Here is a 14,145-nt window from a genome sequence, read left to right as displayed (position 1 = left end):
TTTCACTCTCTGCCTTTCCTTGGGTGTGTGCATCAAATAAGCGCACACCTTGTGCCTCCAATGGACATGTGTTGATTCTCGCGATCACGCAAGAGTAATAACAGAGTGCCAGTGACGCAACCTTCTCAGAAGTAACAACACTCAAAGGAGGTGAGTACAGCCAATGACTAAGTTGACAAAGGTCGTGGAGCTTGTCAACCTTCAGGTTACATATAAAGAAAAGTAGTCTATACTATGTATATCTTTAAAGAAAAACAGAACAACTAATGGGGGAGAGGGGATTGAAACATGCCAACATTAAAGGGGAAAAAAAAGTGATAGATCCCCTTTAAGATCTTTGTACGGTAGGTTATAACTTACTAGTTTAGTTATTCTGTCATTAAGTGGCTGTCAACAGGCCATTATAAGAGTTATTCGCTAAACTGGGAATTGACCACAGAAGTTTAAATTTTAGGCGAGAATAACAGAGCTTGAAAACAGCCAAATTATGGAATTTTCTAGTTCGGCAATTTTGGCCTGAAATGAACAAATCCATTGTCATAATTCCTCGTTTAGTGAGTAATCCTGTAGGAAATCATCAGATTCTCATCACGACTTGCCTCTGAGGACTCCTAAAACAAATGTTCCTTTTCTGTTCAGGCAAGATGTAATGTGGTGATTGTTCAGAATTGTTAATCTTATGATACTAAAAATATAGGTCAGTAAATCCTAGTACTGTACCATTCCTTCTTATGGTGGTGGATTACGTTTATACAACAGTCCTTTAAATTGTTATGTACTTCACATTAGCATAGCTGAAAATGTTCAAAACTAATTAGTGCAAAAGCTATATAAACCAATAACTCAAAAGGGTGCTCAAATAATCAGATTCCAGCTTACATTGTGATTTCAAGTGGTTTGTCAGAAAAGTTTTTAACACTTGCATAGAACTTTCAGTGATAAATCTATGGTACCTTTAAATCATAACATTTACATTATGCTCCTTGCTTCACATGTTTTAGTTTGCCTCTTAAATAGTGTTTTTTAACAGATATTCTTGAGAGTGCTATGAAAATCCTCCCAGATATCCTAAAATGCATCCAAAAAATAATAATTCTTATTCAAGTAGGTGTACATTCAATCAATATATTGTGGCAGCAAAATAAGCAAATGATCAAGCTTAAAAATTTACTTTTAGCAGACTCCATTCAACATGAAAGGTTTACTGATGAAGAAAGAGGGACAACATTAGAGGGACACTCAAGCCTATTAAAGTGGTCTGGGTGCCAACTCCCATCACCCTTAACCCTGCATGTGTAATTATTGCAGGTTTTATAAACTGCAATAATTACATTGCAGGGTTAAGTCCTCCTCTAGTGGTTGTCTATAAGGCAGCCACTAGAGGGACTTCTGGGTTCTTAAAACACAAAAAGTGTTTTAAACTACGCTGGACATCCTCACGTTATGCATGAGGACCTCCAGCATTGCCGGAATCCTAATGCGCATGCACAGCCATTTCCACGCATGCGCATTAGGTCTCCCCCGCTGGCTAACGTCAGCAGAGGTTGAGCGTGGGCGAAGCCTGACCCAGCGCTGAGAGACATCGGTGCTGGCTTCAGGTAAGTCACTGAAGGGGTTTAAACCCCCTTAGCAACATGGGATGGGGGGTGAGAGGGAGGGGGCACTGCAGGATCCTGCAGTGCCAGGAAAAAAATGTTTTTTTTCCTGGCACTGGATAGCCCCTTTAACTATACAAATATCATAATAACTAAAGTAAAAATTCAAAGCCAATTCAAAGTGAATATCAAATGTAAGGCCAAAGTAGTCAAAATAACAGCATACCTGTCAGATAATGTTTCCAGTTTGTCTAGTTTGGCCTTACATGTAAAATCCACCTTGAATTCTCACTTAAACCTGTCAAGCTTTGCATGTACTAAAATAAGCATAGTACAACATATAGATGACATGCTAACAGTCATATTTATCATGACAGGTGCATTTTAAAGAATGGTGCAAGTTCTAGAAATATACCTACAAACCAAGATCCTCGGAGAAAATATAATAAATCCATGACAGTTTTCCTTTAATAACATAACTACATGGACATCAAGATCTTATCATTCTTAACATGAATTTTCATACAGTGGTGAAAAGGAAACAAAAAATCTAATCTGATATATGATTTATCTCCCTTGTTCTGAAACAATTCTACATCTGCTCTTGTCTCATTGTGATTAGTCAGCAAATCCATATTTAGTTGACAAGTTCCTTCTGGCTTCAGAGATGTCCCATGGGTAATTCAACGATGTCAACCAAGTGGGAATTTGCTTCATATTTAAAAAGAAATAAGTAGAGAAAAGCAAAAAGATCTATGATGAGGAATTAGAACAACAAATTAGATAAGGTGAAGATATAAAATCTTACCGAGTACTTGTCATGGGTAAGTTATGCTCTAAGACAAGTATATGTTTAAAAATAAATCACTTATATGTTATGTTATCCTAACTGCTAGCTAATATATAGATTTTCTTTAAAATTTAAAGTTACAGTATCATCCTTCACCTAATGTATCAAACTAGGGCGAAAACATGTTCTTCACTCGTAACAGTATGTCATTATTGCCAACACTGATTACAAATGCACTATTTTTTTTGTTGTTTTTTTAATCTTAAAAGGAGAGGGCAACAACAAAAACTGGTAGACGACGCACATGTGCGACTTTATGACATACGATGATGATCCAGTTTGTACAATGTTACATGTTATCTCTTTGAGCACATGCTGTAATTGATATTCTTGACTTGCAAACTCACAAAAATAAAGAATTAAAAAAAAAAAAAAAAAGGAGAGGGCTGTTGTCTAAAAAGAAAAACACACTAGCATCAAAAATAGTGATACGCTAAAACCGGAGAGTCAGAGAGGGGTGTGGGGTGCCAGAGCCCTTACTTTGAAGTTAAAGCATTGCAAAATGGTTTAAACCCTAAAAATACGTGCCAACTTCCTAATCCCTGCAAGTGGAACGCTGCTGAGCAGGTGTACAATGGGGTGTACCAGTGACACACACTGCGTCACCCAGAAAGGGGATGGGCCCGACTGATGAATTGACAGGTCAGCCTGGCGTTAATATAAACCAGACTGCCTGTCAATTCCATAGGCTAGCCCACAAAGGGCAGAACATGCAGGGGGTGCTGTTACAGTGCTCTCTGCAGGATCCTAGAGCCCTTAGAATGGAGCGAGTGCGTCGGATACACTTGCACATCTTTTTGGGGGATAGTTCTTAATAGAAGGACAGTAGGAAAGAAAGTCTGGACAGGACCCTAAAATCCAAAATTGTGATGGCTGGGAGGCATGAAGATGGCGCCCGCCCAGGCACGAATGTCTCCATAACAAGTTAAATTAGGTTAAGTTGTTATGGTGGTGGGAGTTTGGCATTTTTGCAATATACATTTGCTTAACTGTAATTTCCGTCTGTCTCATACATATTATATAGTGATTTTTAAAGAAAAGATAGGATTGCAGTTTAATGTGTTTATATATATATATATATATATATATATATATATATATATATATATATATATATATGATTTAATATGAAAAAAATATAAAAAAGGCAATCTTGCTTATAATTACATGTGTATAAATAGTACAGCTAAAGAAAAGCGCTTCACAATAAATTCATTTATTTGTTATAATTGATGGAGCACACCGTATGTCAAGGACTTAAAATCTATTTTTTGTTATTGTTGTTACTAGAGGATACACACACACTCTCTCTCACTATGGTACATCTCAACCAAATATTGAAATATGTGCCTGTTACTCAAAAGCAATCAGAGGTTTACACTTTGTCCAACTAAATATCAAAATGAGGATCCAAAGCCAGTGTGACTGGGGCCAGAGACAGTGATTTGTGCATCACACAAACAGGTAACCTCCTGGGACTTTTAAGCAATTTCTAGAGTTTACACAGGATGAGTGAAATATAAAAAAAAAACAACCCCAAAAAAAAACAACCCCAAAAAAAAACGTCCAGTACACTCTGTACACTTTAGATCATTTCTCCCAAGTGCCCCTATTCAAGAGGGACAGTCCTTATTCTGGGTTGAAATCCCTCTGTCCCTATTTTCTATCCCATTTCCCATCTTTTATCCATATTGTTGTTTATCTGAGCGTATAACAGAGCTCCAACACAATAATATTCACAGTAATGGGTCTTTAAACTGCAATAAACATGTCTAGAAATCAGTCTGTGTAAATAAGATATATTTCATTTTCTTACATGTTTATTACCTAAGCAAGTCACCTAAAATTTCTCAGAACAACCCCACTCCTGGCCTCACTGTCTCTTATACCGTAAAGGAACACTACTGTCACCAGAACAACTACAGATTAATGTAGTTGTTCTGGTGTGTAAAGTATGTGAGCCTAAAATGTTTGTATTCTTGACATTATAGTGTTCCTCTAAAATTCAAGTGGCCCTGTTAGCTAATTTGAAATGTTGGGAAGAATGCATTAGATATTGAAAATTTAGGCTGCTCACGTGTATTTTACATGCACTCACTCGTTTCATTTTTATTTCTTGTGTTTGGTTTTGGGAGCAAGAACGTGTGTGATGCTGCACTAATCATTTGAATTTATTATGAAAAAATTTATTTTTGAATTATTTGAATTTATTTATAGTTTGTATTTGATTATAGAATCTGCAGTGCAGACTATTGGAAAAATGTCTAACAAATCTCAAACTCAGATGATTTATTGCAAATCACTGCAGTTATAACCATCTGTATGCGGGGACACAGTGACAAAGGTCCTCTTTGCACTATAAATTATGCCATAAGTCGCTATAATACTTAGTGTCTCACTAAGACAGACAAAAGATCAGAGGAGCTGTAGTTCTACAATAGCTGAGATCTAACTATTGGTACCTGTTGCTCATCTTTGGGGTGTGGGGGGGAATTGTGTCCTTCCCACTCCCCCCCTCCCCATTCCTCTCAAAAAATAATATTAGAAAAAAATAAATAAAAAAATTAAGAGGGTAATTATTTGACCATGTTAAAGGAACACTCGGTCACCATAACACCATAACAACTTCATCTCAGTGAAGTCGTTACGTGCCAGGAGGACCGGTCACATAAAGGGCTACCGTAACCTTATTCATAAAAAAAAATATTTTTTATGAATGGGGAGCTACTAATTGAATGAGTGCACTTGGTGTAGAATGCAAAACTAAGAAAGAATGTGTTTTGTTATTTTTTTCCATTTTTCATTATTTCATTTTTATTTAACATTGTGGTGTGTATACATGTAAGATATCAAAATAAAGCCCAATTTCCCCTTTTAAAAATGATATGTAATATGTACGTGTGCATTTAAACAGAAAGAGTTTAATTGTGGTAAAATGAACTCATGGCATAAGTGCCAAAAAGGCCTTGGTCACAAACGCGTTGCATCTTAAAAAAGCCTTGATTCCTAGTACAAAAACAACTGTTGCTTAATAGAGTAGTTTTGGTGTATAGTTCATGCCCCTGTAATCTCACTAATCAGTTATCTGCCATTTAAATGGTGTTATATACTGTTTATTTCTGCTTGTGGAGTTCTAGCCGTATATCCCTGGGTGTGACTAATACAGTTTGCGAGAAATAAAAATGATTACATTTTCAAACAGATCTTACAATGTGTTAAATTTAGAAGAAAAAAAATTATTTATTGCTCTGTTGATTGAATTTTAATCACACACAGGTTGTTGTAGTCTATAGCAGGCAATTAACAGAGCAGAAGATACAAATTCTAAATTAAACACACTGTGCAATAAAGGAAGTGTTTAGGGAGGCTGTGTGAGTCTCCACCAGAGGAGGTGTGACTAGGGCTACATAAACAAAGTGATTTAACTTCTATTTGGCAGAGAATTGAGCAGTGAGGCTGCGGGGGCATGTCCTATAACCACTTAAAGGGACACTATAGGCACCCATACCACTTTATCTCCTTGAAGTGACCCTGGTGCAGTGTCCCTGTTTCCTTATCCCTGCAATGTAAAATATTGCAGTTTTAGAGAAACTGCAATGTTTACATTGCAGTGTTCAGACTGCCTCTAGTGGCTGTCTACCAGCTGTCTTCGCATTGGGTTACCGGATTGCAAAGTGGCTGTCTTCGCATTGGGTTCCCGGATCACGATGTTGTCAGCAGAAGAGTAACACAGTCAGGCGAGTGTTTACATTTTTTTTTAACCCTTTGCATGGCCAGGAAGGGGAACAGAAGGTGGTCGCGGAGGCAAAGGGATACTGTAATGTTAGAAATACAGTTTAGTGTTCTTAACACTATAGTGTTCCTTTAATTACACTAAAGTTATTTTGGTGCTTAGAGTGTCCCTTTAAACAAGCAGATCTAGTCTCCTGAAATATACATTTCATTTGACACTACTTATCGTTACACAAACTTGGTATGAAAACTGTAAAGTGTCAGTTTTAAACATTTTCAAATGGATGTAATATAATTGTCATAATGGAAACAGAAAAGAAACACTTAATGGAAAATATTTAAACCTGATGTAAAGCATTGGTGTTGTCTCCTTGTCAATCACCACAAAGTATATATATCCACGCAATGAACAAAATTTGTGTTGTTTTTTTTTTCTTGTAGTTCCAAATGATATCAAGGTAAGATTTAAGCAGTAAATATTGAAAAATAACAAGAGAAAGTGCAGAAACCGAATTGTTATTGCATGATGGTATGTGATGCTATCAACACCTTTCTAACATTTATATTACAAGACAGTGAAGGGAACCGATTATCAAGATTATATTCAAGTGAATACCTGTTAAATGTTCTTTTATGCATATTTATAATAAAAACATTTTACTACATCAAGCTGAGCTCTGAAATACAAAACAAAGAGTGTACATTACACAAAAAAGGTTGTCAAATATACTCAGTCAAAAAAATATGCATTAAAGGAACATTGTAGGCATTAAAATCACATCACCTTAATTTGGCAATTTGGGGAAAAACACTGCCCTTTCAAAAAAAAACAAACAAAAAACTACAGTTTACAGTTTTCGTTAATATGGTTAGAAAGACAGCGACTGGGGCTTCAGACTCAAGTAGATTCAGTTATTGACTCTATTTGACATCTGGAACGAACATGTAAAGCAGGTGTACGCCAGACACAGTGGTTTCCAAACCAGTCCTCGGGGCACCCTTACCATTCCAGAAATTAGGGATTCCCACGTTGGTTCTAAGGTGTTTTTAGAAAAAGAAAAAAAAATAACACCTTAGACACAACTGGATAAGCCCTAAATCCTGGACTGGTAGGGGTGCCCTGACTGGACTGGTTTGGGGACCATTGATATAGGATGAAGATAGATTAACCCAGTTTATGAATTTTAACAAATTCTTGTCACTGACATATGAGGTCTCTGGCTTGAGACCGGTTCTAAAAGTAGAAAACACCAGAAAGAACCTGCTCTTTTTTGGCACTATCAGTCTGGTAGCTGTAGCAATGCGGAATAAATCATCTAAGTTCCCACAAACACCGGCACAATACTTAATGAAGTGGAGAGAAATATTTTGGGGGAACACACAAGGTGTTTATACATAACATTATTTGAACAATAAACATAAGCCATCCAATCATATACTGTTCCCTCATTTTCTGCCGGGATTGTGCAATTAGATAGGCTATAGGGTTCAGATCAAGGCCTTCGATAAGCTTTCCTGGGCTTGAGCTCCATGCCATTCTCCCTAATGGCCATTTGGTTATTTTTTGGGACACCGCTGGTTTCCTGGGTTGGCCTCCTCTATAGAAATAGAAGCTTCTATGATAGAATCTATGGGGGCGTCTCAGGGGACAGAAAAATATTGCAAAGCCACATGACTGTTGCACAACATAGTTAATAATATATGAAAAGGGTATAAGAAAAAATGTAAAACAGAACATGTTAAGCTGGGAATATTTTAATTGCACGACTGGGTTATTATTTCCCAGCTTGGCTACTTTTGCCTAAAATTTGTAATTCCCTGATCAGTTCTTCACAATGCTCAGCTAAGAGAACAAAGTGAAACTTTTTTTTATATATATATTAACTGAGGCATTAGCAGCTACTTGGGGAGGTCTGTTCTCTAGACGAAAGATGGTTAAATGTAAATAAATATGCAAAAGAGAAAAAAATAGTTGCACAATCAGATAGCAAAACCAATACAACTTTGAATAAAAGACCCCAGAAAATGCGCTTATTTAACAGAACAAAAAATTATCCTACTGTGAACACAGGGGAATTCCTAAAACCGAAGAGATACATTTTCCCCTTTATTAGCTGAAATTCAGATAGGCACAATATAACTATAAACAGGAATTGCAGGGTGCCTAATACCACACAGATCTTGAGAGGATGCACAATGCAGGTGCTGCAGAACACCCCAAAACTATGCCATAGCTGACAATTTAGTTTTTTTTTTATTATTCTTTTATGTACTGTTATTTTTATTCCATTTTGTGTTTGTTTAGAAACATTACCTTAGCAGCTGCGCACCTCCCACAGGGCTCTTCTGATTCCAAAGCACAACCTGTCCACCTTCTCCCTGAGAAACGCACAAACACATTTAGTTACATACAAGTCATAATTAATCTGAAATGTCTCTGAGGAGAAGGGTGTGTGGGGAGCTTCATCTACTGAGTTTAAAGAGGTTTTGTTTTTTCATGTGCCAATACGCACAGTATAAAAATGATTCAAATTAACATAAAGGAACACTATATGAATGCATATTCCTGACACTATAGTTCTACTATGGCTATTTAGGAGACCAGCGCCCCTGTCAGCAAGATAAAAGGTGATTTCACTCACCTTTTTCCAGCATTACGTGGGCCTCCTCGCGGTTGGCTCCGTCCTTTTTGCTGAGCTCACAAAGCTTGATGATCTCAGCCAATCCAATGCTTTCCCATACAAAAGCACTGGGAGGCTATATCGCATAGGCTGCAAAGCACTGCGCTGTGCCAATCAGCATCTTGTCATAGAGATGCATTGATTAAATGCATCTCTATGAGGAACATGCAGCGCCTCCATGCACGGGGTAGAGACGTTGAATGTCAGTTCTGCACATTGTGCAGCACTGAGCTAGGAAGCACCTCTAGTGACCGTCTCAGTGACAGCCCCCTAAAAAGGCAGTGTGCACATTAAAAGGCCTGTAGTTGTTCTGGTGACTATAGTACCCCTTTAAAGACATTAATTGAAGCAAAAAATTAAGATAACATACCGTATTTTTCGCTCCATAAGACGCACTTTTTTTCTGCTCAAAAGCGAGGGGAAATGTCTGTGCGTCTTATGGAGCGAATATGAAGCTTTACTTACCTGTCTTGTAGCGTGGGCCGGCTTCACAGCGCGCACCGCGGTACAGGAACTTCAATTTCAGGTTCCGGTTTCCGGTGGGACTGAAAGGAAGTGCGCACTCAGTGTGCACAATTCCTTTCAGTCCCGCCGGAAACCGAAACCTGAAATTGAAGTTCCAGTACCGCGGTGCGCGCTGTAAGGCCAGCCCACGCTACAAGACAGGTAAGTAATTATGGGACAAGGGGAGGGGGACAGTATGGGAGAGGAGAGAACACTATGGAAAGGGGGGAGAAGACTATGGGAGGGGGGGGAGAAGACTATGGGAGGGGAGAGAAGACTATGGGAGGGGGGTAGACTATGGAAGGGGGGGAGAAGACTATGGGAGGGGGGAGAAGACTATGGGAGGGGGGAGAAGACTATGGGAGGGGGGAGAAGACTATGGGAGGGGGGAGGGGGGAGAAGACTATGGGAGGGGGGAGAAGACTATGGGAGGGGGGAGAAGAATATGGGAGGGGGAGACGAATATGGGAGGGAGGGAGAAGAATATGGGAGGGGGGAGAAGACTATGGGAGAGAGGAGAAGACTATGGGAGGGAGGGGGATCAACAAATGCAAATTTAAATGTCATCTGAACAGCTGAAAACATTTACACAGGCACAAGGCATCCTGTTCTACCAAGACCTATTTGTAAGCATTTATACAAAAAAGGCTTTGTGTATGTGTGTATCAGTATTGGATACAATGGGACAGTCCCAATTTGGAATATCTGTTTATCCATCTCAGGGTTTTTCTCCTTTTTAATTTATTTTACTGCGCCATAGTAAAAAGTAAAAAAAAATTGCAAAGCAAGCGTATCATCAAAGGAACACTCCAGTGTTACAACGATATACATTTACTTATAATTCTAGTTTCTGGGTATTTAGTTCCTGAAAGAGTAAAAGAGTAAACTGATATTCTCCCAGCTGATCAAATGCTTCTCAATGGGAGAGACAATGCATATATGATGCTTCTCTGTGAAAAACATTGCCTTTCACTTTGTCCCATAGCACAAAGCAATCAGAATGAGCACCATCCTAGTTGTCTGATTGACATCCAGCAGGGAACAACTCAATACTTTTATAAAAGTGCCAGTTTATTTTAATATCAAAGATGGCACGCTCTGTTAACATAAGGCAGGTCTTGCCAAATTCCAGATGCTAGACTGGACTGCAGGAAAAGGATCCAGTCCAGCTCTCCCAAAAGTAGGGAGGCTGGGTGGACTTAAATTAAAATAAAAATGAATAATAATATTTGAGTATTTGAGAAAATGTGTGTGAGACTGTCAGTGAGTGTGTGTCTGTTTGAGAGACACACACACATACTCACTGTGACTATGTGTGCGTCAGTGAGTATGTGTGCCAGTCAGTGTGTCAAATCTGTACATGTGGGAAAAGTGTTTTACTCACTTTTTTCCCACGCCATGGCTGGTCCCACCTCCATGGCTGAGATCATCAACCTTGATAGAGACAAGCAGTAGACACCAGAACAAAGACATTAAGCTGTAGTTGTTCTACTGACTACAGTGTCCAGGCCCGGACTGGCCATCGGGCATACCGGGCAAATGCCCGGTTGGCTCGCGATGGCCGTGAAGCCGAGGCCGGCAGGGGAGATCACAGGGTCTCTCCATTGCCAGCCGCTGCTGTGTGCCTCCATGGGCCGGTGGGGAGATCAAAGATCTCCCTCACCGGCCCACAGGCACTGACATGCGGCTGCTGGCAGGGGAGGGAGGGAGGGAGGCACGAGAGAGGACCGGCAGAGCTCTATCAAGCAGCTCCGCCGGGTCCTCTCGCGAGGTCTGAGCGTTGCCGCGGTTACCACGGCAAAGCTCAGATCTCGCGAGAGTGAACTCTAGCCTGCAGGGGCTAGAGTTCACTCTCACCACTGGACCACCAGGGAAGGAAGCATGGTCCCCCTCTCAGGCAGAACGGCTACCCCCTGCCCTCCCAGGCTAAGGTAAGAAGGGAGGGGTGGGGATATAACTTTTTTTTTAAATTATTATTATTAATAGAAAAATATATATTTTAATTTAAATACAAAATACATTCACACACACACACAACAAAAATAACCCTCAGTGAGTTAACAAAGAAAATTAGAAACCTAGAATGTGACGGCAGATAAAAACACCCTCACACACAGCACCCCTCTTACATACACACACACTGCGCCCCTCACACATACAATACGTCCAAATATATATATATATATATATATATATATACACACACACACACACACTACAGCACCCCTCACACTGCACCACTACATACATTACGCTCCAGATACACGCTAGATCCCTTACCCTATATGCACTCTTAATCCTCTATATACACACACACACACACACACACAATCTCCTATACACACTCTGGGTCCTTTACACACTAGAACTCCTACACACACACACACACACACACACTGCATTCCTTGTCAGCAAACACATACAACATTCTCTAAACACACCCTCTCTACAACCCCTACACACACTATGTCACCTATACACACACACACACACAACATCCCCTATAACACTATGCCCTCTATACACACACACTCTCTACAGCCCCTAGCCACACATATTACACCACAAACACAAATTAATTTACCTATTTACACAATACCACACCACACTCTACATACACGCAATCCCACAAGCAGGCTCCAAACACATGCACCATACACTTTCCTGGCCCTTTTGTCCTCTGGTATCCCACTTATGGAGACACCAGATACAATTTAAAAGCAAACACAGCGCAAGCATGTTATTAAATTTGCTTGCGCTGCGCAGAACAAATTCAGGGCCTTTTTCTAATGCCAGAGCTCTTCAACGCGGCTCTGCGCATTGAACCAACATGCTCACTTTGAGAGGGGGCGTGCTTGTAATTAGTGATGACAAAATGGCCCTTAGGGGGCCGCTCCGATTGAAAAATGCCCGGGCCTAATTTTTTTCCCAGTCCGGCCCTGACAGTGTCCCTTTAAGCATATCTTTTAATTGGACAAAAAATATGTTTTATGAGGTCAAGGCACGACATACACGACTATGCAGTATAAAATGATAGCTATGCGTTGTGTTAGCCAAACTGTTAACAAATGTATAGTTGTGAAGCTATTGAACATTGAATATTGAATATTTGTTCATCAGATCTTTTCCTTTATGTCCGTCACCTTTGATCTAATATTACGAGAGAGGTGGGAACACACAGATACTGTGTACATACTTAGATTCCATTTTTGAGGAGACAGAAGCTATTTTCAAACAATTATTCCTCTTTATACTTAAGGTGAAAAATTGGGCACAAAGGAAAATGAAAAGCTCCCTGCATTGTTTCAATTCTGCATCACTAATGATGGAATCTACATTTGCCATACTTGTAAACATGTTTTTAATAGGAAAGAACCTTTAAAAATAGTACAACATGTGCCTCTTTTTCTAATTCTAACATATGTTGGTTAAGGAAACAACTGAAGAAACATTCTTTGGCCTAATTGTAATATTGTAATATTCTAATTATGCAAATGATTCCTTACGAGATGGGGGTAAAACCTGTGTGCTACATTTCTAAATAGAAAGTTGAATAATTAAAATGAAATATGTCACAGTTAAAAAAAAATATCCAGAGGAATCTTAGCTTGAACTGAAAATTCAAATTTGTTTGAAAATACAAAAAATGATTAATAAATTGAGCCTATAATGTTGCGTTTTAATTTTCTACGTGGATCGAAGATGGGGCAGTAGTTCAAATGTTTTTACAGTGGAATAATACACTGGTTTAAAATTAAACCTCTGTACAACACAATCTGATCAAACCTTTTTACAAACCTTAGTTACTAAATTGTTATCCGTGTTACAAAGAATGTAAAGAATAATAAATATAACGAAGCAAGTCTTGACTTTAACCCCTTAAGGACCAATCTTCTGGAATAAAAGGGAGTCATGACGTGTCAGACATGTCATGTGTCCTTAAAGGACCACTCTAGTGCCAGGAAAGCATACTCGTTTTCCACCCTCAGGGACCCCCTCCCGCCCAGCTCTGGAAAGGGGAAAGGGGTTAAATCTTACCTTTTTCCAGCGCTGGGCGGAGAGATCTCCTCCTGCTCTCCTCCTCCGATCCTCCTCTTCTCCTCCCCGTCGGCTGAATGCGCACGCGCAGCAAGAGCTGCGCGCGCATTCAGCCGGTCACATAGGAAAGCATTCATAATGCTTTCCTATGGACGCTTGCGTGCTCTCACTGTGATTTTCACAGTGAGAAGCACGCAAGCGCCTCTAGCGGCTGTCAATGAGACAGCCACTAGAGGACATAGGCGGAAGGCTTAACCCATTCATAAACATAGCAGTTTCTCTGAAACTGCTATGTTTATGAAAAAATGGGTTAACCCTAGAAGGACCTGGCACCCAGACCACTTCATTAAGCTGAAGTGGTCTGGGTGCCTAGAGTGGTCCTTTAATGGGGTTAAACATTAGGATATTTTAATTATAAATCAATACAGAAAGAGCCAACAATTTGTATGTCTAAATATTGGTGAAGTGTGGACCTAAACTTACGGTTAATAAAAAGGGCAAAGTTAGTACTGGATATGGCAAATAATTTAATTAGAATTAATTAATAATTACCCTGCACTAACACTATAAAATACTAGAACTATGTAGAGAAGGAATGGTAGTCTGCCATACATCCCTGCTCATTCCAAAACGTTGCCCTAATCAGCCAATTGGGTATGCGCAGGTCTGATGCCTGTTTTACGTTGTCAGTGATCTCTTTGATGCAATAGCCACTGTAGGATTTTGAAGGTTTTGGGTTAAACGA

General features: G+C 39.4%; 1 protein-coding gene across 2 annotated transcripts in view; it reads right to left on the bottom strand.

Moving 5' to 3' along the window:
* The window catches only part of TBC1D5 (TBC1 domain family member 5), a 571,110-nt gene that overhangs the window by 529,587 nt on the left and 27,378 nt on the right, over positions 1–14,145 (bottom strand). For both annotated transcript variants that reach the window (XM_063452310.1, XM_063452309.1), the window contains exon 2: positions 8,492–8,556. The gene's annotated coding sequence lies outside the window, so the exon portion shown is untranslated. The remainder of the gene's footprint in view (positions 1–8,491; positions 8,557–14,145) is intronic.

Source organism: Pelobates fuscus, chromosome 4, assembly GCF_036172605.1.
Source record: "Pelobates fuscus isolate aPelFus1 chromosome 4, aPelFus1.pri, whole genome shotgun sequence".
NCBI lineage: Eukaryota > Metazoa > Chordata > Amphibia > Anura > Pelobatidae > Pelobates > Pelobates fuscus.
The sequence above is the reverse complement of the archived record's forward strand: the minus strand, read 5'-3'. Positions and strand labels throughout refer to the sequence as shown.